The sequence below is a fragment of the Enhydra lutris genome, unplaced genomic scaffold (genome assembly GCF_002288905.1).
Source record: "Enhydra lutris kenyoni isolate GAN:26980312 unplaced genomic scaffold, ASM228890v2 scaffoldscaffold66, whole genome shotgun sequence".
NCBI classification, from domain to species: Eukaryota; Metazoa; Chordata; class Mammalia; order Carnivora; family Mustelidae; genus Enhydra; species Enhydra lutris.
This window is the reverse complement of record NW_019154150.1, coordinates 1,041,252-1,064,282: the sequence shown is the minus strand read 5'-3', so window position 1 is coordinate 1,064,282 and position 23,031 is coordinate 1,041,252.

Genomic DNA, 23,031 nt, shown 5'->3' with positions numbered 1-23,031 from the left:
TCAGCTGGAGGAGGCATTGTAAGCACTGTTTCTCGCAGGAGCAATGGGGAAGGAAGGGTCTGATATGTCCTGGAGTAGCACTAGAACTTGGGGCCACATCTTGGGATAGCAGCCAGGGGAGTGTGAGGGAACCAGTGGGAACGGCAGCTCCGTGCCTCTGTCAGTCACCTCATTTCATCCCTGCATATGCTGGGGGGCTCATCATCTCACTTTCCTCCTGTGGACCAGGGGCCAGAGTGTCTGGGGAACTGGAGATGATCCAGTCGGGACTTGAATCTGGTCCTCAAGGTCAAGCTCTGGGAAGGGGCTCTGGGCCTCCAGCGCGGATCGCCCTGCCCCAGCACACATACCCACTCCTGCAGCTGGAGAGGCACGCCAGCAGCGTCTTGATCTCTGCCAGTGAGCTCCGCTCTTCCTGCCACTTCTCCTCACCTTCCTCTTCTTCATCGGAGGCGGCCTGGCCTTCCACTGAGCGGAACAGCTGCCCGTCCACTGCCGGAGAAGCAGGGGCTCAGGCACCAGGAACAAAGGGAGGGAAACCGGGCAGCCCTCCCCAGGGGCAGGTGTGGGTGGGCTGCACAGAGGGGACAGGCTCTGGCACCATCCGCCCCTTTTCCAGAGAGCCGCACTCCCACCCTCTCCATGTCCCGACCAGTGAGGCCACCGAGGCTGATGGGGCCCATCCCCAGGGCGTGGCCCAGGCCCTGAGCTGGCCAGCTGGAGCCCCTCCCTGGGGTTTTACACAGGATCCCAGGGAGCGAGAAGCCGTTTCTCTTCTCTGCTTTCTAAGATGACACAACCAGCCAGGGCCTGTCTGCGCTCTCAGAGGTGCATATTATTTCCATGTTAGGGTGTGACCGTCCCAGCCAGGGAGGCCAAGGGGCTGGGGTCAGGGTTCTGCACAGCACGGGCACCAGGGTGAGCCAATTTTCAGCTCTCAGGGAGCTGCGTACCTCTACCGTTTGGGAGATGTACAGGAAGGATTGTCATATGTGTGACCCTGTGTGACACCCAGGGTGGCCAACATTGACCACTCCCCGTGTCTGGTTGGGGTACCTCAGTTGGGCTGTGCATCGGAAACCCTGGGGTTAGGCCGCCCAGTATCAGGCTCTGTGTCTAGGGGAGGGTGAAGGGCAGCCCTCCCTCTGCTCCCCCTCCACCCTAGCCCAGGAGACGCACGAGTTCAGCCTAGTGTGAACTATGACTAGTTCTGCCAAGGCAGGGGACCCAGCGTGAGCTAAGGAGAGCCAGGCCAGAATCAGAGTCAAACCTCCAGGGAAGAGAAATGCCGTCATTCTTCTGGCCTGGGAGGTGGAGGGTGTGGGTCTGGAGCTCGTGGGGGGCTGTCTGGTCAGTCTGAGTGGAGTTTCTTCTGCCCCAGGGAGAAAGCAGGCAAGGCAGCAAGAGGTGACATTCCGTGACATCCTGGCTGTGCCTGAAGCTAACTTGGACTTTTTAATTAATCTGAGCCAGTCTGACAGTGACAATAGCCTGATCCTTGTGGACAGATAGTGCCCCGAGCAGCAAAGCTGTGTCCTCCTCCCCCTGCAGGGGGAGAGGAGAATCCTAAGCAGCAGAGCTGAGGTGGGCCTGGGCCTCTGTATTTTTAAGAGGCTTTAGGGTGATCCTGGCCACCTGGCAGGTCTGGGAACCATGGACTCAGGTCTCCTGACTTGGGACACCCATCTCTCCAGCCTGACAGCCCCGACTGGGTGGGCGCAGGGCCGTTCTGTTTTGTTTCAGTAGAAACTGTACCAGACCGAACAGAACCAGGGTTGAAGGGACTGGTCCCTGACTTTTTGGTTGTGTGAGCTGCATTCCCAATATTGGCAATTCATTTTCCATCCTGGCAATTTCCTGACACCATGTGTGTACCTGTGTTGTGTACGTGCACGTGTGTTTGTGTGTATGTGTGTGGCGTCCTTGTTGTCACAGTCATTAACACCGTCCAGGTGGCCCAGGCAGGGGTAGGTGAGGGGGTCTGAAGAGGAATGGGAAGGACACCACCCAGTAGCACCTCCACAGCTGCCCATAACTGAGCCCGGAGTGTACCGGGCACGTTCTCAGCCAGCATGGTTCCTCTTTCCACATGATGGTTCCACACCCACCAGGCCCAGGTTCTTAAGACAACAGGTCTCTTTGTTGTCTTCTTAAGGGGGGGAACCATCCAGCCCCTGCTTACACACTTCTGATGACGGGGTGCTCACTCCACCTCAGTTCCCTTGGCACCCAACCCATCCCTGCGTGGGACTAAAAGGAGACAGTTTTTTCGCACACTGAGTTGGAGCCTGTTCCTGGGAACCACCCTCTCCCACTGGATGTCTATGCTCTGCAGCCTGAGGAGGGAGCCCTTGTGGACTTGGGAAGCCCAGCCTCAGCACGCAGGGAGAGAAGGGTTCTGTCTGGAGGCCAGATGGCAGCCTCAGTGCCGACAGGGCCATGGGACTGGGACTGGGCACAGCCGACCAGTTGTGAGCCCGGCAGCAAGTCTGAGTGGGGCGGGGACAAACCTTCGTCCAGGGGTCTGCTCCCGGAACCGGAACCGCTGTCTGACTGCCAGGCTCCCTCTGGAGGGCTGTCTGGGCTTCTGGTCCCATTGTCCGGAGGGTCACCACTCTTGGCTTCCGGCTCTGGGCTGGCTTGTGATGAGATGGGGAGCTGGGTGCCCTCTGACCTGTGGGCAGGGGAGAAGACACAGGTGTTGAGAGAGAGGAGGGGACTCGGCCGGCTTCCCGCAGGAGAGTGTGGGATGTGGACCCACTCTCTTCCACTGCTTAGACTGCACGGGTAAGCTGTGTATGATAGGCCTGAAGAAGACACTGGGTAGTCTCTGTGGTTGACCCTACTAGCTCCCTAACACATTAGGCCTGGCATGTTAGAGTCAGCCTTCCATGACAAACACTCACTCTCTCAGCACCTTTTGCACTAAAGGCAAAGTCTGAGGAGCCTCTGGAATGGATCTGTGTCTCTTCTAATAAGAAGATCAGCAAACAAATCCCTTCCTTCCTGCCTTTGGACATTGTCACGTGGATATGATGTTTGAGGCTATGGCAGCCATCTTGAGACCATGAGGAAATGGCTGAGAGAATTATAGAGTACTTAAACAAGAGCCCTGTCATCTTTCAGCTGCTGAATTTACTAGTCCTGGAGTTACCTACCTCTGGACTTCTTATTATGGGTGAGATCTTTTAAAAAGTCTTAATTGTTTCAGTTACTTTTAACTGCATCAAAATTTAAAGTATCTCTCCTCTTTGGGCTTTGGAGAAACTGCTCATCAATCTGTTTTCTTGATAGCGTAAGGTCCTCACTTTTTGAATATTTACTTTCCATGTCACTGCAGTAACAAAGTCAAGGAAAAAATGAAAATGAATCTGTCATAACATGAAAATATTCACAATGAACTAGCTGCTTGTTAAACTAGTCCTTCCCTCCTCCCTCATTGTGCACCAACATCTCTCTCATCTCTTCAGAATCTCTCATTCCTTATTTCTCTCAGACTATCAGGCGTAACAACCCCAGTACAAAGGGTGTGTAAAATGAAACTGCACATCTTGGAAAAGTCAGGAAGAGGAAGCCACTGAGAACCGAGTGTGGAGAGTGGGACAGATGAGGACATACTTTGGAGTGTTCCAAGAAATAAAGTGCGGCTGCAGGGAAACAGAGTTTCCCTAGGGAGACAAAGGGTGTGCTACACTTCTCTAGTAATTGGTATTTAACTGAGTCTGTCATTACCCTGCTGATTCAATCTGTAAGACCATGCCCATAATCACATAAATGTGCTGTAGTGTCTCTACTATAATACAAAAACCAAACCCCAACCAAACAAAATAACCCTCCCCACCATACGGCTTCCCCCAGCTACTACCCCTTTCTCTGTCTCCTACAGAGCAGAGCTTCTTGAAAGAGTTGCCTCTGCTACACATTGCTGTTCCGACCTCAGCTTGTCAAACCCATCCCTGCCGTGCTACTAGACCCAACGGCGGCTTCTCAGTGCTTCTCTCCTTTGGCTGGTGAAGAACACTACATTTCATGGTGTACATTTCACAGTGTACATTTCAGAGGGCACACATCATAGTGTACATTTCACAGGGCACACTTCTTAGAGCATATTTCATGACTACTACTACACAGAGAGCAGTGAGTTCTAAATGACTCTCTCACCTGGTCACTTTCTTCCCATGGCTTCCAGGAGTGCCTCCCTCCCTGGCACTCCTCCTTGTCTACTTTGCTAGTTCCTCCTTTTCATCCCTATGCCTCTCTGCTGGCTGCTGTGCCCTCAGACTCCACCTGAGAACTTCTTTCTATCCATTCACTCTATAAGGGGTCTCAGCCAGTGCTGTGACCTTAAGCACTGATGACTTCCAAAGGTACCTCCGGGCCTGGCTTCTGGGATCCAGTGTTCTGACAACCTCACCCAGCTTAACTGCTGCCTTGGGGTCTCCACTTGGATGTCCCACAGGCATTGCAGATGCCGTGTCTTTGTCTGCTCCTTCTGCTTCCCCTTAGTGAAAAGCGCCACCACCCACCTGGCCACACAAAGTGGAGGTCATACGTGAGAACGGACAGTCTGACCCATCACTCAGTGCCCAGCCCAGGGGTGCTGCAGGGAGGCTGCTCAGCAAAGGGCCATGGTGTCATGCTATTTTGTGACCGCTCCCTTGCCTGGGTTTGTGCAGATGTGGACAGAAGTGAGAAGGAAGAAGGGGGGAGAAGGAGTGCCACCCCTGCCCTCGGGGGACCTCTGGGTGGCAGGGAGCCCAGAGTCTTCACTCTTCAGGGCCATGCACACTAGACTCAGGGCCAGACCCTCACATAGGCAAGGAGGGCGCTGGGTCCACAGAGCAGGGAGGGTGTCCTAGAGGACTTGGGGACTTGGGGTTGAGTAGAATAAAAGAGGTTTGAGTGGAGGAGTAAAGGCAGCAGGTGTGTTTGGGGACAGATGGGGGCCAGCAGGGCTAGAGACGAGGATTTACAGCAGGTCAGAAGGGGCTGAACAGACCCTGGTTGGGTACCCCAACTTTGGGCTGGGCTTCTGTGTGCTATTTTGGGTTCTGCTCTTCCCCTGGACTTATGAGACTGGTAGCTCTCAAAGGAAGAGAAGGTTAAGTCAAAGAGGGTGGGGGGCCAGCAGGGATCTGGACCTGGGTCTTTCTTCCAAAGCCTGACCTTTTCTGTTGCTCCATCCCTTGTGTCACCAGGCCCTAGAAAGTCCCACATATTATAAATGGTGGCAGCCAGTGGAGCTTTGCAGGTATTAGGTTGAACCCTATGGAATTGCTGGCTTTTGCTGCTTTTTGACCTGCAAAAGGGGAATTTAAAATGGTTCAATCTGATCCGATAGAACATGTTTGTATAATGTTTCTTGATTCAGGAGTGATTATCCTGGTTTGTGAAAGGCTTTGTTAGAATTTTCTGGCCTAAGGGCTGCCTGGCTTGCTTAGTCGGTGGAACATGTGACTTTTGATCTTGGAGTAGTGAGTTTGAGGCCCCTGTTGGATGTAGAGATTACTTAGGTATAAAAATCTTAAAGAAAAAGAGAAAAGGATTTTCTGGGCCTAGAAATCTGACTGCTATCGGCCCTAAGACTGGACCACATGGCCCAGAGGTTTAAGTAGGGTTTCCCATAAGAATGGGTCTCTGAGGGTTGGGGGAGGAGATGGAACTGCCTGGTTATGGGGCAGAGGGTCACTGTGGCCCTGCTGAATGATCTCATAACCTGCAGATCCAGCATCCTTACAAACGTCAGCCCCAAGGTCATGGAGCTGACGCTGTATCACGTTACATCTCTCCTCTTACCCCACTCCTGGGCCATCAGCACTTGCTACCATGGCCATTTTCTGGAAGACAGCTCCAATCCTGCTCCAAAGCCCTCTGTGGCTTCCCATGGCCAACTAGAGAAGCCCAGATCCTCTGATACTCCAGGCCCTCCATGGAGGAGTTTCTGAAGTTGCAAAGCAAAGATCCCAAGGAAGAAAGAACACATTTCACTCAGGAGGGCCCTGTGGGTGCAGAGAAGTCCCTCTGCTCTCTTCCCACCCCCAGTGCTGCCCCTCCAATCCCCACTGCGGTGCCAAAGGGAGTGGAGGTCAGCTCTGGCCCTATCTCTCTTCTTTCAAAATGCTCTCTGCTGCCAATAGGAAGAACTCCAGTGTCCTAACACAACACCGAAGGTCCTCCGAGATCTGACCCACCCCTCCAGCCTGATCGCTGGTGATGACCACTGGACACAGCACAGCCAGGTGCACTAAACCTCCTGTGTGTCAGCCTCAGGGCCTTTGCACATGACAAGCACAGCTAACACCTATATGGCCTTACTGTGTGCCGGACACTGTACTGTTCTGAGTATTTTTGTGCCAACTCATCTAGCCTTCCCAGCAACTCTAAGGAGGAATGATTCTTCTTGCTGCCATTTTACAGATGAGGAAACTGAGGTGCAGAGAACAGAGTAACTGGCCCCAGGTCACATAGATTCCTCTGTCTTCAGTGTGTACACCCAGCTTAGGAAGCTCTGTCTGGAAAATCCTACTGGCCCGTCACTCTCCCCTCTCTAATGCACATGCCACATCCTCTCCTGTCTCTCGAATGGACTCCCAGAGTTCACATGCTCTCAGGTGTCCTGTTAGGATTTGTGTCCCTCATCAGATTGGGGTTTCCTCTGGGCGTATAGCACAGGGACAGAGGGGTCCAGTAAAAACTGATTGAATGAAACCACTGATAATAGTGGGGGTGAGGAAGAAGAAGAAGGGCAGGTAAGACCTGGACCAATCCAGAGCTTGGATGGGGATCCCGGGGGATGGGGAACACTTGGATGGGGAACAATCTTAGATTGTTCCAGAAAGGACAGAGAGGAGAGCATTGAATTTGAAGCCACAAGATCCAGGCGGAGTCCCAGCTCCAATGAGCTTCACCTGTGGATCGGGCGCTAACCTCCCTGCCCACATCACTGAGGAGTGGACCCTCAAAGTGGAAGGATGAGGTCAAGTTTCCTAAACCACAGACATTTTCTTAAAATATTTTATTCATTTATTTGACAGAGAGAGTGAGATCACAAGTAGGCAGAGAGACAGGCAGAGAGAGAGAGGGAAGCAGACTCCCTGCTGAGCAGAGAGCCTGATGTAGAGCTTGATCCCAGGACCCTGAGATCGAGATCATGACCTGAGCCAAAGGCAGAGGCTTAACCCACTGAGCCACCCAGGTGTCCCAACCACAGACATTTTTGATCACTAACCCTCTTGCTTACTGTAAGGATTTCCTTTAATAGGAAACATATTACTAGTAGTGAAAAACCAATATATTGTCATGCATAGAAAGTAACCAGAAAAATACGTAAAACAACAACAAAACAAAGTGAGTCAGTTGTAGCTAGGCCTTGTTTCTGTCTGCTCCCAACCCTGAAGCTGTTCTTTCTCCCTTAAAATGGGGGTTAGTCCTGTGAGGACCTAGAGATTCTCCCGTTCCAAACCAGGACTGAGAAGGCCCAGCGCCCTGGCTCCATGCCTCCCTGGCCTGGGAGCCCTTCCGCGCCTCTGTGCCACTCTCCTTTGGGAGCCATGGAGGAACTGGGGGAAGAGGGGACTCCTGTGACTGCAGAGGTAACTGTCACTCAGCAGGCATTAGAGAAGGTTCTGTGGGAAAAGATGGGCCCTGGAGGCTGCCCACTGTCCCCTCGCAGACTCACTCCCAGACGGGCCTGAGTCCTTGTGTGCGGTCGGGCGTTGTCTCCAGCTGGTCACATCTGTGCACTGCCTGGAGCCTGGGGTGAACCTCTAATGTCTCCCTCCTGTCAGAGGCTGACGGCCACAGCGGGCCACCAGCCCAGCGGCTTGCATAATCTGACAAAGGCCAGATGTTGCCCTTTCTCCCTTCCTCCAGTCCTGCAGCTTCTGGCCCTTGGCTTCCGGGTCTCCAGTGGACAGACTCCCCACTGGATCTGTCATGGGATCTGGCATGCTGGAGAGGGGTCAGGGGAACCACCAAATCTGGGTTGTGCCCCACAGGACTGTGGCTTTACAGTGTGACCCCCTCCCCAGCCTTCATTCCATTCTCCCATTCACTCATCAGGAAACACAGAGGGGCCCTGAGTCCCGTGAAGAAAAACAAGATGGCCGGCTGAGGAGGAATGCCTGTGTCCGCCGGCCTTCATTATGCCGTGTCCCAGCAAGTCTGCAGGTCTTCCTAGCCATCTGCCTGCCCATCTGCTGACCTATCTGTCCGTCCATCTGTCCATCCATACATCTATCCATCCAAATACATTTTCTTAGCCCATATTCACAATGGAGTTTTATATTTCCATATGTCTTCCAACCACGGGGAGCTCCTGCCTTCACCAGCATTTGAGGCCATTTGAGATGGCGCCCAGATGAACAGCAGCGTGTGTGTGTTTTAAACAGCTAAGCATTGATTTTTAATGTGTATTAAAAAACAATTAGCCTTATTTCACTTAGCATGGATTCCATCTGAACCCATGAGACTCTTAATCTCAGGGAACAAACTGAGGGTTGCTGGGTAGTTGGGGGGTAGGGATAGGGTGGCTGGGTGATGGACCTTGGGGAGGGTATGTGCTATGGTGAGTGCTGTGAACTGTGTAAGACTGATGATTGCCCCTGTACCCGTGGGGCAAATAATAAATTATTTGTTAATAAAAAAAAGAAAAAAAGCAATTAGCAAACACAGCAAACAATTTTAGTTTTACCTGTATGATAATGATATACCCTTCTTTTATTTTTATTTTTTATTTTTAAAAGATTTTATTTATTTGAGGGGCGCCTGGGTGGCTCAGTGGGTTAGGCCGCTGCCTTCGGCTCAGGTCATGATCCCAGAGTCCTGGGATCGAGCCCCGCATCGGGCTCTCTGCTCCGCGGGGAGCCTGCCTCCACCTCTCTCTCTGCCTGCCTCTCTGCCTGCTTGTGATCTCTGTCTGTGAAATAAATAGATAAAATCTTAAAAAAAAAAGATTTTATTTATTTGAGAGAGAGCGTGAGCAGAGGGGGAGGGGCAGAGAGAGAGGGAGAAGCAGGCTCCCCACTGAGCAGGGAGCTGGACATGGGGCTCCATCCCAGGACCCTGAGATCATGACCTGAGCCAAACGGAGACACTTAACCGACTGAGCCACCCAGGCGCCCCAATATACCCTTCTTTTAAATAAGTTTATTTAAGTAAAAAGAGTGATATGATTTAAGGAAAAATGTTAATGAAATAATAATAGTACAGGTGCGATGCAGGACTCTATCCCAGGACTCTGACCTGAGCCAAAGGCAAACGCTTAACGACTGAGCCACCCAGGCGTCTCTGGGCACCCTATTTTTATAATGGATATTTTGGAATATCCTGGTGTGATCCCAAAATGATCTGGATAAATAATATACCTAATCTTCCCAAATATTTTAAAACAATTAATGTGATGCTCTAACAGTGATCTAAAGTAAAAAGGGACTTTATGATATATATTTCAATATGTAAATATTAAGACATATGATTTTTTAGACGTTTAAACCTATTTAACAGGGCTAAGATTTTTTTTTTTTAATTGAAGTGTTATTAACACGCAACATTTTCTTAGTTTCTGGTGTCCAATATGGTGATTATACATTGTGCTCTGCTCAGCCGCAGCGCGGCTACCACCTGTCACCATACAGCCCTATGACAATACCACTGACTACATTCCCTATGCTGTGCCATTCATCCCCTTTACTCACTCATTTCATAACTGGAAGCCTGCCTGTATCTCCCACTCCCTTTCACCCATTTTGCCCATCCCCCCACCCCTTCCCCTCTGGCAACTATCAGCTTGTCCTCTATTTATGGATCTGTTTCTGCTTTTTTTTTTTCAAGATTTTTTTTAGAAAGATTTTATTTATTTATTTGTCAGAGAGAGCGCACAAGCAGGCAGAGTGGCAGGCAGAGGCAGAGAGAGAAGCAGGCTCCCTCCTGACAAGGAGCCTGATGAGGGACTCGATCTCAGGACCCCGGGATCATGACCTGAGCTGAAGGCAGTGGCTTAACCAACTGAGCCACCCAGGTATCCCTTTTTCTGTTGTTGTTAAAATGACTGTTTGAATTTGACGTTAGGAAGGTAATATTCAATTGCATATTGTTGACATTCTTTTCCTATGTTTGACATTTTGAAATAAGGACTAAGAAAATATATTTGGATGGATGGACAGATGGATGGATAGAGAGGCAAATGGACAGGCAGATAGATGGATAGATAGATATGTAGACTCACTGGGACACAGCACAATGAATGTCAGGGGACATAGGCATTGCTTATCAGTTGGTTAAGCACAAGTGTGATGTGGTTCTAAAATGGTGAGCAACTCTTGGAAAATTCAAACAATTCAAAACAAAGTATAACCTTCCCACTACTCACACAGCATTGCATTCTTGGAAAATCCATTGTGCATTAAAACTATGCAAAAAAAAATTGTATTTTTCTAGGTAAAGCAGAGTTAGAGTCTAGTCTTAGATCATGGTAGTAAAAGCAAGTTTTTCACAGAATGAAAGCCCAGGGACCTCTGGAAGTCGTGGGAGATACAGGGCAATCCTGGGTCGCACAGCACCTGTGCGGAGGCTCATATCCCAAGTGTCAGGAACCCTTTCCCCCTAGTCACTGAGACACTTCCTCCACACAAGTTCCCAGAATGTCGCTGGGGGAGACATACCCTGTGTAAGCTCTGTCCCTGATCCTCTGTTCTAGCCTCATGTCCCAATGGTTTTGGCAGCCTCCACCCAAACCTATGCCTTGTTGGGGGGACTGTGAGGTGCCCAACTGATGGATTTGGACTTGGGGCTGCCAGGTCAGCCACCGGGGCCTGCCCAGGCCCTGGGGAAATACCCAGGATCTGCACCTGCCAGGACCCACTGGCATCCTGGCCCCTTCCCCATGTGGCCTCTCGACTCTCCCAGAGCCATGCAGGATTGGGGATGGGCTTGTACCTGTTTACTCCTGGGCCAACCTCTCAATCAAGGGGTGCCCTCATCAAGTCCCTTGCCCAAGTCACTGAGACTCGGCCTCCCCATCTTTCGAATGGGGACATTGCCCCCACTCATGGACGAGAGCTGGGGCTAAGTGAGGCAACCACGTGCCTGGGACACAGTAGACACACTACTCTTGTTGGTTCCCATCCTCCGTTCCCAAATGCCTCCTCCTGTAATCATTTTGTTTTCCGAAAACCTTGAATAAATGCTTGAGTGCAGGGATAGGCCCACAGTTTCTTTTTCTTTCCTTTTCTTTTTTTTTAAGGATTTTATTTATTTATTTGACAGAGAGATTACAAGTAGGCAGAGAGGCAGGCAGAGAGAGGGAGAAGCAGCCTCCCTGCTGAGCAGAGAGCCCGATGCGGGGCTCGATCTCAAGACCCTGAGATCATGACCTGAGCCAAAGGCAGAGGCTTAACCCACTGAGCTACCCAGGCGCCCCAGGCCCACAGTTTCTTAATCTGATCTGTTCCGTTGAATATAGCAGCCGCTAGTCACCCTGGGCTACTGAAGTTTAAATTAATTACGGGGAAATAAAACCAAAGATTCAGTTCCTCAGCCATGCTAGCCACATGGGAAGTACTCAGTAACCACATGGGGCTCACAGCTACCGTATTGGACAGTGCCGAGGTAGGCCATTTCCATCATCACAGAAAGTTCTGCTGGACAGCACTGAGATCATGTTAAAAGGTAAAAGGGGAAGTTATAGTTCAGAGTCATTTTGTCTGGAACTGTAATGGCCCCCTATTCAATTCACTATTATGTTCATGCAGTGACAAATCTGCTCAAGTTGTAATTATCTGAACCTAGAACTTGACTCTGCTGTAGCGTATACACAAAATATATCACGAGTGAGGTTCCTGCCATAATCCCAGCACATCCCTCTCCACATGGAGAAAACCCAGCCTGGGTCCCTGTCTATACCACCCGAAGGGGTGGGGCCTCGATAGAGACCAAAATTGAAGGGCAGAATTGAAGTAGAACATAGAGCAGGATGAATGACCTTGAAACCTAGGTGTGGGGGACAGCTCAAATCAAAACTCATAAGCAAAATCGCAAGACCCAAAGCATTTGGTGAACCGCATTACATCAGAGAAGACATGGGAGCCTGCTGGTGTCCCCTGGCCACATTCTCTTTAAGCCCCCTGCAACCCAGGAATTCCTCCCCGGGGTATATTTTCTGGGGGGATGTTTCCATGGCCGTCTGCAAGGGGGCGTGGTGGGGTGTCACCTGCAGATGTGGGAGCTCGAGGCAGCTCTGGGACTGGGCGTCCACCTCTGGGACTGGGTGGGAGACTCGCCATGGGAGACTTGCCAGGAGGAGAAGCAGAGGACAGACGTGCGCATACCCAGTGCCCCCGAAACACATGGCACTGAGCTAAGAATGCAAGAGACAGAGTGAGGCCTAGAATGCAGTGGCAATATGGACACAGGACATAGACACGAAACCACACATTTTGCAAGGACACGACAACAAGAAAAAACACGGAACAATACGAGAATGGTCGTCTATAGGACAGATAGGGAAGGGGCAAGAAAAGGGGGAAAAAAATCCATTCCTACCCCTGCTCCAACCCAAGTCTCCCATTCAGAATACACAAGTTCCCAAGTGTCAGAATAAATGTTCACCAAATGTTCAACCAGCATAGAAGTTGGAGGACATTATCATTTCACGCAGGGGCTGGCCAATGTTTCCCGGAGAGGGCCACGTAGTGAATATTTCGGGCCCGGCAGCCCATGTGGCCACTGTTGCAATGACTCAGGGCTGCCTTTCTGGTGCAGAAGCAGCTACAGATAATACAGAGAGGAATGATCATGACGATGTTCCAGCAAAACTTTATTTACCGGTCCTGAAATTTGAAGTTCATGAAATTCTTCTGTGTCAGGAATAGTGTTCCTTTTTGGAGTTTTCCCAACCACTTTAAAAGGTTAAAATCAGAGTTTGCACCAGATGCAAAAGCAGGCCCGGGGCTAGATTTGGCCCATGGGCCATAATTCGCAAACCCCTGATTTTTTTTTTAAAGATCTTATTTATTTATTTGACAGACAGAGATCACAAGTAGGCAGAGAGGCAGGCAGAGAGAGAAGGGGAAGCAGGCTCCCTGCTGAGCCCAATGCGGGGCTTGATCCCAGGACTCTGAGACCATGACCTGAGCTGAAGGCAGAGGCTTAACCCACTGAGCCACCCAGGCGCCCCTACGAACCCCTGATTTAACTGATGGCTTTTGCCCCCAGTGCATAGACTCCCGTCCAGGGAAAACAGGTTTAATCAGTGTGGTGGACTGAGGTCTCACCTTTGTTCCTAAGGCCAGCCAGCCAGTACCTTCTGGATTTGCTAAGAGCCCCGAGTGAGGATACGGAGCAAAGCAACTATCTGGAAGGAGCCACAGAGCCACGCTGAGGGGAGCACAGTATGTCTGTCCGTCTGGGTCAGTAGGAGGGAGAGATGTTGTAGCTGACAGGCGAAGGGGGTGGGCGGCTGACAGTCTGTGGGATGCGCATTCACATGCAGGTGCAGGCTCACTTGAGCTCACAGGTGGCGTCTGATGGCATGGGACCTGAGCTCCAAGATTGGCTGGGTCTGCCCTGCCTTGCTTTTGGCCCGAGTCTGGCCCTCCAACCTGCACATTGACTGTATTGACCCCTGACACCCTCCCAAAGAATTCTCTTCCTGCTTCAGTGAGCCCGTGTCATGTCCTGTTGTTTGTGACATGGACCCCTGGCTGGTATGGCCTTGAGCAACTCATGTTCACTTTTCTAAGCTTCACCTTTCTTTCCAAAGAAATGTGTTGACGTGGTGTGCACCATGGTTACTGCAGGGTGGGCAGAATTTCTAGGAATGACTCAAGCTTCCACACCCTAATCCCTGCAGTCTGTGAACGTGGGGAGGTGTCATTCTCGTGATGGTGTTACGTTATGTGGTACAGCTGATCTCAAGGGGGTTATTGTTCCCATCTAGTCACATGAGTCCCTTTAAAAACAGAGCTCTAGGGGTGCCTGGGTGGCTCAGTCGGTTAAGCGTCTGCCTTCGGCTCAGATCATGATCCCAGGGTCCTGGGATTGAGCCCCGTGTTGGACTCTCTGTTCAATGGGGAGCCCACTTCTCCCTCTTCTTCTGCCCCTCCCCCTGGTTGCACTCTCACTCTCTCAAATAAATAAAAAATCTTTAAAAAAAAGATTTAAAAAAAGAAAACAAAAAGAGAGAGCTCTCTTGGTTGGCACAAGAAAGGTCAGGGAGAGCTGAAGCATGAGAAGGACTGGGTTCCTTGTTAGCTGGAAGGTGAGTGAGGTCACATGAAGTGGAGTGTGGAGTGTGACCCCAGGGCTGACAGCCAGCAAGGAAATGGGGATCTCAGTCCTACAACTGAAAGGAACCTAATTCTGCCCACACCTGGCCAACGACACTTTGATTTCAGCCTCCGGAGAGCCTAGGGAGAAGAAAGCCAAGCCTGCCTGGGCTTCTGGCCTACACCATGTGAGATTGTAAGTGGGTGTTATTTTAAGCCACTAAGTTTGTGGTAATTTGTTATAGTTGCATAGAAACCAAACACAGTTGCACAAACAGACACACCCATCTGCCTTGATGGCACACACAGCCTCAATTACTCTTTCAGGCACAGAGTGGCCACGTGCTTCTAGAGAAGAGATCTGATTGGTCTGTGCTGATCATGATGATTCCTTCCCTTTACCAAGGATTGGTTTAGGGATAGGCATGTGATGTGCCTCTGGCCAATGAGAGGGGAGGGGGAAGTCTTCTTGGTCGATCTCTGGGAAAAGGGAAGTCCAAGGAGGAAGTTACGTTTCTGTCTGTGGATGTGGCACTGATACCTGAGGCCATGGCAGCCAGATTGTGACCATGAGGGGCATTTGCTGACAGGTGAAGAGGACAAACTGAGGATGACAGTGTGGGAAGATGAAGAACTCTGTCCTGGCCCGGGGCACCTGGGTGGCTCAGTTGGTTAAGCACCCAACTCTTGATTTCGGCTAGGTCATGATCTCAGGGTTGTGAGATTGAGCCCTGCACCAGGCTCAGCAGAGAATCTGCTTGAGATTCTCTCCCCGTCCCTCTCCCTCTGCCGCTCTCCCCCTCCCACACCGTGCTCTCTTCCTCTCTAAAATAAATAAGCTAAAGTCAAAAAGAAAAAATAAATCCCCTGTAAGCCTCTTTGCAGACATCAGAGTTGCAAAGAAACTGCTTTCCCCTGGGCTTCTCATTCACAATCATCAGTGTCCTTAAGATTTAAGCTGTTCGGAATGGGATTTTCTCTTTTCTCTCTCTCTCTCTTTTTTAAGATTCTATTTATTTATTTGAAAGAGAGAAGGCACAAACAGTGGGGAGAGACGGAGAGAGAAACTGGCTTCCCACTAAGCAGAGAGCCCAGTGAGGGGCTTGATCGCAGGACCCTGGGATCATGATCTGAGCCAAAGGCAGACAGTGAACCAACTGAGCCACCAAGGCGCCCCTGGAGTTGGGTTTTCTGTTTCCTGCAGCCTAAAGCGTTGTTACTGAAAATGGCTCACAGCGCTGCTTGGGGGTTAAATGAGATTGTTTACGGGAAGTCCTTAGCACGGTGTCTCGTGCCCAGCAGGAGCTCAGAAATGCTGGCCTGTGTTCTTGGTGCTGATTCCCTCAGCCTCAGCCCTGGGGTGAGTCCATGTCCAGATGCAGAAGCGGGGCCAGTGGGGAATACTGATCTGTGTCTATGTGTTTAGCTACAGTGCTGTCTCAAGGGCCTTATCACAAGGAAGTAGCTTCTGTGATGACAGGGCTGGCTCGACCAGTGTGCCATCCATAGGAGGGGGAGGTCACAGGCAGGCTGGTCACAGGCGGAACCCCTTCACTTTTGCAGGGGAGTCCACCGTCTTACTTTAAAGGCCTTTCAAATGATGAAATCGGGTCCACCCAGATTATCCAGGATACTCTCCCTTACTGCAAGTCAGCTGATGATGGGCTTAAATAACATTGGCAAAATGCCTTCACAGCAAGTGTAGATTCCTGTTTGGACAACTTGGGGCTGTCACCAAGGGATACCTCAAGGTGACCCAACAAAAGACCATCACCACTTGACCCCCCCGACAGACCGCCCCCTAACACAGCCCCTGTCCCCCACCCCCATCCCCCGCTCCGGCTCAGCTTTATAGAATGGATGGAAAGTGTCACTTGCTTCTCTTTCTGCTTTCAGCCATCCAAGCCACTCACGTGTTCTGTGAGCTCTGGGTAGACAGGACACCCAGAGCCCAGGCAGGGCCTGCTGAGGGGGCCGGGGCGGGGGGGGCAGCTGCCAGGCAGGGGGCCAGGCAGCGAAGCCCGCCCCGGAGGGCCTGGGGTCTTGCGCACCGGGCTTCCTTGACTGCCTGGCGTTTCCTGAGCGAAGCCTCCCTCGCAGGAGCAGGAAACGGAGACTAGCATGTGAAAACAAGAGAACAACAGTAGGAAGAAGAGCTTGAGAGGGGGGCTATGAAGGGTGAGCTGAAAATAAATCATGAAGAAGGGAGCCTTCAGGCCTGGGAAGCGCTTCTCCATGGCCCCTCATCTCTGGCTCCCACTCGCCTCTACTGGGGTGGGTGGCAGGTGCAAGGGGACCCATGGGCTCGATGCTGCCGCTGGGGAGTCCCCAGAGGCGTCTGCCAGGCTGGCTGCTCGTTCCATCCTGTGATTCATCGGACAGACGCATTACTGAGCCTGCTGCTGCCCTGGGTGCGAGAGATCCCGCCCTCAGCCACAGAACAGCCCTGACCTCGTGGAATTTACCTTCCCCTGGGAGACGCAGATATGAATGATGTCATCACAAAAGTACATTAAGGACAGAAAAGGCCAGGGGCTGTGAGAGACAGCAGAGGCACGGACTGGATGGAGCCAGGGCCTCTGAAAAAGCAAGCCCTGGCGAAGGAGACTGGCAGCGTGGACGTGGGCTAGGTGGGGCAGGCCTGACAGCAGGCAGAAACTGAATGCCAGAGGAGCAGAGTGGAAGATGCTGGGGCTGGATCCATGGACAGTGGCCAGATCATGCAGGGCTACAACGGTAATTGTGAGGAGGCCAATGTTTATTCTAAGGACAACAGAAAGCTACGGGGTTAGATGTGGGTTTAGAAAAGCTCCTTCCCACCCCCAGCCACTTCGTGGCTGGTGGACTGGTGGGGAGCTAGGGAAAGCCATCACATCCGGGCTGGTGCCGGCCCAGTGGGTGGCGGGTGCAGCTGGCGGGGAGCAGGTGGGTTGGAGACATGGCAGGACTCAGAGGGGTGGGCTCTGAGATCCCAGCTCAGATGTTAGCTCCTCAAGGAAGCCTCCTGCCGTGGACTGAATTCATACGGAGTCCTCCTCCTCCCCCACCCAGCACTTCAGAGAGTGACTGTGTTTGGAGACAGGGTATTTACAGAGGTGATCAAGTTCAAATGAGGTCACTGGGGAGGCCCTAATTCAATCTGACTCGTGTCTTTATAGGAAGAGGACCTTAGGACACAGACACGCCCAGCGGGAAGGCTACGTGAGGACACAGGGAGAGGACAGCCATCTGCACGCCCAGGAGAGAGGCCGGGAACACATTCTCCTACAGAGCCCCCAGAAGGATCCAACCCTGCCGACCCTTGACTCCAGGACTTCCGGCCTCCAGAACCGTGAGACAATCCATGTCTGTTTAAGCCAGCCACCCCATGGTACTCATCCTGCAGCCAAGTTCACTGATACACTTCCCTGAGGGCCACAGTCAAGCGGCCTTCCCCACCTCACCCATTCCCCCTCATTCATCCTCTTTACTGTTTCCCCCAGTGAGGAGGTCCGTCCCATGAGGGCAGAGACTTTGTCTTGGTCATGGCGGCCAACCCAGCATCGGCACTCTCTGGGGATGTGACAAAATTTGGGTGAATCAAGAAAAGTCAGTAGTTATTTCTGACAGAAATTGTGAAGAGACTACGTGAAGAATCTCTGTCCCCCACTCTCACTGGGTCTCTCACCGCTGATGGCCCCAAGCTTCTCCAGCTCACCTCAGTCCTCTCAGAAGAGTCCCCACTGCCCCCCCCATTCAGAGCAGACCAGGGGAAACCCCGGATGTTTCTGATAGTCCACGCACTTGCCAGTCAGGAGGAAACCCTTGTCTTTCCTGGGCTTAGCCCTCTGCTGGGCTCAGTGGCAGCAGGGACAGAAAAGAAGGGCGCTGGGTACCATCACTGCCTGCAAGAAGCTTCCAGTCTAGGGAGAATCCACCTTATACCATGTGACCCAGACCTGGTCAATCATAGAAATTGGTCCAGAATATTTACACAACCCCTCTTGGACCAATCTGCACATTCATGTCCCTGGTGTCAGTGCTTGGTTCAAGGATGGGCATAATCATGTCAGGATAATCAAAGCTAATCTAAGGATTTTGTTGGAACTACTAGAAAGGAAAAGCTCTTTCTCTTGGGGATGATTGGGAGGATGGGAGCTCATCCTGTGTTGGCAGCTGTCTGCTCCCATGTAGGAAGAATGTCTGAATGTGGAGCCAACTAGAGGAAAGCAGAGATAAGAGATAGACTCCATGTGTCATTGTTTGGGCTCCTAGATGCAGCCATGCCTGAAGCCATACTCTCAAACTTATGAGTAGATAATGCCCCCCTACCTTTCAAGATTTATTTAGTTATTTTGAGAGAGAGATGGGAGAGAGAGAGGGAGAGAGAATCTACAGCAGACTCCCCACTGAGTGCAGAGCCTGACACAGAGCTCCATCTCAGGATCCTGAGATCATGGCCTGAGCTGAAACCAAGAGTCAGACGCTCAACTAACTGAGCCATCCAGATGCCCCAATGCCCCCTGACTTTAAAATTTAAGCAGTTTGGCTTTACTTTCAGTCATTAGCAACAAGTCTCCAATATAATACAGTGGGTCCCTCTACCTCGAAAAAAGCGTACATTTATTTCTCACCATTTCCTCTACACAAGGGCACCATGATTATTTATACCCCAGGTCATCCCATCAGAACATCCCAGAGACCATGGTGCTGCTCCCTCATGTGCTCCAGAGTTTCTCTGGCTTGCGCCTCCAGCAGAAGCTATCTCTAGCCCCCAAAACTTGAGCCCAAGCAATGGCAGGATCCTGGTTCCAGAGCAACGAGGTACAGGAGGCATCCTCACAGACACGGGCCTCTTCTTCCAATGTTGCCTCATGGGTAGGCAGCACATTCTTATGTGGATGGGACCACCCTAGAGGAGGGGAGCCATCCACATGTACCAGGACCTCTGACTTTCTAGAACATCACAATACAACGTTACACAACAGACTCCCAAAAAACTTTCAACATCTGGCTCTGAGGCCCAAACGTCCGCTCTTTCGTTTGCCCTGTGCTGGGTGCCATGTTACAGCCTTTATATTTCTTTGGAATTTTGCTTCCAGAAAGGAAGTTCCCTGGCTGGACTTTTGCTGGTTTTGTCTGACCTGCGTCCTTCTTCTGTCTCCTGGCAACAGCCCCCTCGTGGCCTTGTGGAGCGGCCCCGCCCCCATCTTCCCCAGACTGCAGGGTGGTGGGCACGTTCTGGCCCTGGTCCCACGGAGTATGCCAGCACCCTTGCCTCAGGCGCCCTACCCCTGGGTCTGTCACCCAGGCTGGGTCAGCCGGCCCTCTTCCCTGGGACTTTATGCACAGGCACTGGAAAGTAGTAGGTTGGGCCACCAAATTTGAAAAGCAGTGAATCTGGGGTCACTGCGGCCATGTTCCCTACCATGTGAGCAGGAATGAGTAAAGCCAAGTGGGGACAGGCTGAGATACAGGACGCATGGAGTGTGCTGGTGGCACGGGGCTTTCAGTCTGCTCCAGAGTGTGGAGTGGATGCATGAATGCCCCCCCACAGATGAGAGGTCTCCAGCCGCGAGAGGGCCAACCCCTGACAGCGACATCTGTGAGTGCTAAGTACGTGCCAGGCACAACGTGAAGTGCTTTTTAGATCCCGTTTAATTCTTGCCTCATGATGTAGGCCCTAAAATGAACCCCATTTTTCAGGTGAGGAAACTAAGGCACAAACAGGTTGAGTCAGAGTTTCCCAATAAGTATCAAGGCACCAAAAGAAATAGAGAGCATTTCAAGGTAAGTAGAGAAGGCAGGTCATGGCCAAAGGCAACCGGTCCAGCCCCTCAGGCCACCCGGGTCCTGCGTGTGGTTGGCTCTGACTGAGGACCCTGGTCCACTTGGAACCCATCTGCAGGCCATAGGACCCCACCTGGCTTGAACCTGGACAAGGTGGGACTTGAAAGCTGAGGATCTCAGAGCGCTTCCCCTAATCTAACCCCAGAGACACAGGAACTGAAGCTTGTTCTGAACCCCCCAAAGGAAGCAGCACAGACAGCCTCAGACTCTGGGACACTTGAGGGCTGTGCCCTCTCCTACCAGGTGGAGATCACTGTCCCTCTGTGGGCTCCAGCTTCCTCTCTGAAGGCCACATCTGCTGCACACATTAGTTGGTACAGTCCAGATCCCTCCCACTGGTAGGGGCACAAAGCCCCAGACCCTGGACTGTCAGCCAGAAGTGTGGGCTCAGCTCTGTCCTCAGAGAAATCCAGCTGGGGATATGCACTTGAATCATTCAATGAGGGTTGACCTCTCTGGGAGATACTATTAATCAATGAACACCATGGTTCCTCTGCCCAGCTGTCACCATTCTTGGGGCTGAGAAGGCCTGTCTCATTCTCTGGGTCCTTCTGGCCCTCTGTGACCCCGCTCTGGCCACGGTGTTCACATAGACATCCACTAGTGGTTTCTGGGCAGGTTTTGCTTTTCTGGCCAGAAAAGAACAAGATGTCCCCTTTCTTTCTGCCTTCCTTAGGGTTGTGGAGCCACTCCCGGACTTCTAGATGAGGTGTGGACAAGGAACCCCCAATATATTCAAACCACTGTTAGGTGAGTTCTCGGCAGTTTGTAGCTGAAAACATCCCTAACTGATAAATCCAGCACTAGGGACAACTTCCCAGCTGCCCGCAGCATGGCACCCTTCCACAGGTGTGGTGTGACCGCCTACGGGCAATGCCGGGCCAGAGTGTATGACCTGTGGACGATGTGGCAAGAGGCTTCAGGGAGGCGGTACAAAATTGTACCTGGAGGTTGAATTGAGATCCGGGTGGTGTGGCTTGCTAAGGACGGCTTTGCAAACTCTGGCTGCAGTTTCAGAGGAAGGTAGCTGGGGGATAAAAGGTCTGGTGACCCTCCCCTCCTCCCCCAACTCAAGGCTTCATGTGCTCTGGTGGGACCCCGACCAGTCGGGAGAAACCATTCACGGAACACTGTCTACCCACCTTGGGCCGTGCCTGGTGGTATCCTGAAATGGGCTCCTTTGAACTTGTCACCATAAACACAACCCGTGTAAGAACCATGAGGCAGGAGGCTCACCCTCTTATCTCTGAGGTCTGAGCTCTCAGTCTATTCCATGCTTTTCTAGCATGCCCACAATAATAATGGAGTGCAGAAGGCTCTGTCTTGGAATAGAGAACAGCAGGCATGAGGCTCCCCCCAGCTCCTGGCAAGGCCTCCAGGTATGGGGCTGGTGATCCATCCCTTCTCAGGTGCTGGAGGTCAGGCCTGTGTCCTCTCCCTCTGGACCCAGATATATCCTCGTCACCTGCCTCCTTGCCTCTAGTCATCCCTCCTGCCTGATCTGTCCTCCACATGCGGCCAGAGGGAAGCTCAATCTGTGAAACTCAAATCTGATTACTTCGCTTCTTGCATAAGCCCTTCTCTATCTCCCTCGTTGTCTGGGGTAAAGGCCTCATGTTCGGCCTGGTGCTCAGATTCTTTGCCACCCCCTGCCTGCCTCCCAGCTTCTGCTCCTGCCACTTTCCACTTTGAACCCTTCACCACAGTACATCTCCCTCTTTCCAGGAGGCACCAGGGCCCTTCACATCTCCAAGCCTTTGTATTCACAGCAATCTGCCTTTGCAATGCCTGAGAAAACTCCTACTCATCCTTCAACACCCATCTTGGATGATGGCATTCCCCCAAGAGATGTCCTGACCCCTAGCCAGTCATTCAGGCCTCCTCTGAGCTTGTCTAAACTCTGCAGCTTTGTTAGCATCCTGTCTACAACCAGCTGAAACTGTCCATTGTTTGCTAGGGGTCTCCACAGATAGAAGGCTCTCTAGGGGCTGGACTCTGCCAATATTAACAATACCAGCCACCACCGCCTTTACTGATGATGGGGGTTACTGTGATGAGGGATCAATAATACTAATTTTCAATATTTATTAAGCATTCTCTCAGTGCTAGGTACTTTATACAGATTAGCATTCTGAATCTTTATACGCCCTAGGAAGTGGATATTATTATTAGTAGTAACATTCTTGTCATCCCCATTTTACAGATGAGAAAACCGAGGCTCGTGAAATGAGAATAATTTGCTGCAGGCCACACTCCCAGGGCTGCTGCCACTTCCAGCTCCTACACCCCACTGTGTCCCCATGTCTCACTGGATATTCACCCCAAGACCCAGAGGAAGAGGACCTCACGCCTACTTGGTGGATGAGGAGGTTAGGGCTAATAGAGAGAAAGGGAAGGGCTCAAAGCCCCACAGGAAATATGTGGAAGAGCGAGGATTCAAACCCCGGTCAGGCTGGGCCTCCTGAGCCCAGGCCCCCACCCGCCACGCCTGTCTGTGTAGGGTCTCAGGCCGGAGCGTGCAGCCAGTGCCTGACCCAAACTACCCCTTTGTGAGCCCCGGGTATTGTCCCCGAGAGAAAGGCCTCAGTTCCCACCAGCGGCCACCCACACACCTGCTTCCAAGACTAATGGAATCCATGACCAGACTCCTCCCAGCTCCAGATGGTGCCCCGTGCCCCTGCATGCCTCCCTCCCCTGACCTGCTGACTCGGCCCACACCCCCTCCCCCCACCCAAGGTCAGGCTGGGCTGCTGCCCTGGGGCAGAAGAAAGGAGGTGTGCCTCCAACGGCCTCATCTTTGTGTCCCCTCCATGGTGGTGGGCCAAATGAACTGTCCTACCCGCATGGCCCCCCACCCCCCTCCAACCAGGCCTTTTCATCTTTTCCTCCCAGACAATAAAGCCACAGAGCCCAGGCGGAGGCCCCTCCTCCCTGCTCC